The following is a 2,664-nucleotide window of genomic DNA, read 5'->3' on the forward strand; positions in this document are numbered from 1 at the left end:
CCCCACCTTAGTATTCTGGGGATTTGCGTGGACCCTAAAGCATCCACATCACACGATCCCTTCCCAGCTAGGAACACACTTTTTTTTAAGATTTAATTAGAAACTCTTCCGAAATTTAAAACCCACCAACCCCTGAACATGCAGCGTTGCATCAACCGATCACGAACCAAAAGAATCTGAGAATAGTGTCTCTATCATGTCGATCATGTGTTGTACTACGCCCCATGCGCACCAGCTTGTAATTCAAGCTGCTTAACCACACAAATTGCATGCACATTCTAGTTTAGCCAATAGAAAAACTATTATAACGTTACCTAGTTTGGTTTAGCGGATGTTGTGCCATTGTATGGATAGCGAAAGATGCACGCTCGGTCATTGATCTTGTCCATAGCTTTTACTTTCGCGTAAAATACATTTTTAGTCATTGAGCTTGTGGAGATGCTCACTTTGCTGACTTAAGTGATTAAAAAATAAATTCTATTACTCATACCAAACGTAGCCAGTACTTTGCTAGTGATGCAATGACATCTTTTTTTTTTCTTCGAAAAATGCAATGGCATCTTATGGTCAAACTGAACCTATAAAGTTATGGCCAGATGTAGTCCTGGTTGAGTAATACAATTAAAAGAAAATAAATAAGTAAATACTCCCTCCGTCCCATAATGTAAGACGTTTTTTGGCACTAGTGTAGTGTCAAAAAACGTCTTACATTATGGGACGGAGGGAGTACAAGATATTACTACCTCCGTTCGAGTTTATTAGCCCCCTTATAGTTTTGGTCAAACTTTTACCTCTGATTTAACTATCAAAAAATAGGTTGTAAACCATAAAAATAACATCATTGAAAACCTTTCCAAATATTAATCTAACAATATAATTTTTGTTAATCAAATGTATGATTAAAATTTGACACAAAATACGAGAGGCCAATAAAGCAGGGTGGATGATGCCTTTTTGCTAGAAGTACATAGACAATGTAATGGTAGACAACAACCATCAAACGTGTGTAGTCAAGTCATCACAAAAAGAAGACAGCAAGCTCTGCATGCAGCATAGCCAGTGTGCTTGTTTAATTACTTCCATTATTAGTATTTAATCATGGTTTTCTTTTCTAATTCTAGCACTTCCCTAGTAGCTCTCATGCCTGTCTCCACTACTACACATGCTTTGTTATACAAATGCTGCTCTTAAGAATGATTAGGGGCCGTGGTTAGGCGTGCAATCCCTCTCCCACACACTAACCACAGGCTGTTAATAATAACTCCTGAATTGACTGGGAGAACATGGCATCTGGTCATCATGCAGTCCATGTAACTGTATAAGTAAACTATAACCACAGCGGCCACGATTTTGCCACTACTCTTTCTGTTAGAGAACCGGCAGCAGAGCTGTGTTCGGAACTGAAAAGGCAAGAAGATTGTTACATAGAGGTGTATTTATATTCATTATGATCTTTCTTGGAATTTATATCTCTGTTTTTTTTCAGAACCAAATATAAGAGCTACTCCCTCCGTCCCATAATATAAGAGCGTTTTAGACACTACACTACAGAGAAATTTCACACTACAAAACCTCTTACATCCAGAGTATAATCACGTCTTCTATTAAATATCCTCTATAACGCTATGCTCCCTAATTTTTGAAGGAAATATGCTCTAGAGGCAATAATAAAGTTATTATTTATTTCTTTATATCATGATAAATGTTTATTATTCATGCTACAATTGTATTAACTGGAAACATAATACATGTGTGAATACATAGACAAACAGAGTGTCACTAGTATGCCTCTACTTGACTAGCTCGTTGATCAAAGATGGTTATGTTTCCTAACCATAGACATGAGTTGTCATTTGATTAACGGGATCACATCATTAGGAGAATGATGTGATTGACTTGACCCATTCCGTTAGCTTAGCACTTGATCGTTTAGTTTGTTGCTATTGCTTTCTTCATGACTTATACATGTTCCTATGACTATGAGATTATGCAACTCCTGTTTACCGGAGGAACACTTTGTGTGCCACCAAATGTCACAACGTAACTAGGTGATTATAAAGGTGCTCTACAGGTGTCTCCGAAGGTACTTGTTGGGTTGGCGTATTTCGAGATTAGGATTTGTCACTCCGATTGTCGGAGAGGTATCTCTGGGTCCTCTCGGTAATGCACATCACTTAAGCCTTGCAAGCATTGCAACTAATGAGTTAGTTGCGGGATGATGTATTACGGAACGAGTAAAGAGACTTGCCGGTAACGAGATTGAACTAGGTATTGAGATACCGACGATCGAATCTCGGGCAAGTAACATAACGATGACAAAGGGAACAATGTATGTTGTTATGCGGTCTGACCGATAATGATCTTCGTAGAATATGTGGGAGCCAATATGAGCATCCAGGTTCCGCTATTGGTTATTGACCGGAGACGTGTTTCGGTCATGTCTACATAGTTCTCGAACCCGTAGGGTCCGCACGCTTAACGTTTCAATGACGGTTATATTATGAGTTTATGAGTTTTGATGTACCGAAGGTTGTTCGGAGTCCCGGATGTGATCACGGACATGACGAGGAGTCTCGAAATGGTCGAGACATGAAGATTGATATATTGGACGACTATATTCGGACACCGGAATGGTTCCGAGGGTTATCGGATATATACCGGAGT

The sequence above is a fragment of the Triticum dicoccoides genome, chromosome 5A (genome assembly GCF_002162155.2).
Source record: "Triticum dicoccoides isolate Atlit2015 ecotype Zavitan chromosome 5A, WEW_v2.0, whole genome shotgun sequence".
Taxonomy (NCBI): Eukaryota; Viridiplantae; Streptophyta; class Magnoliopsida; order Poales; family Poaceae; genus Triticum; species Triticum dicoccoides.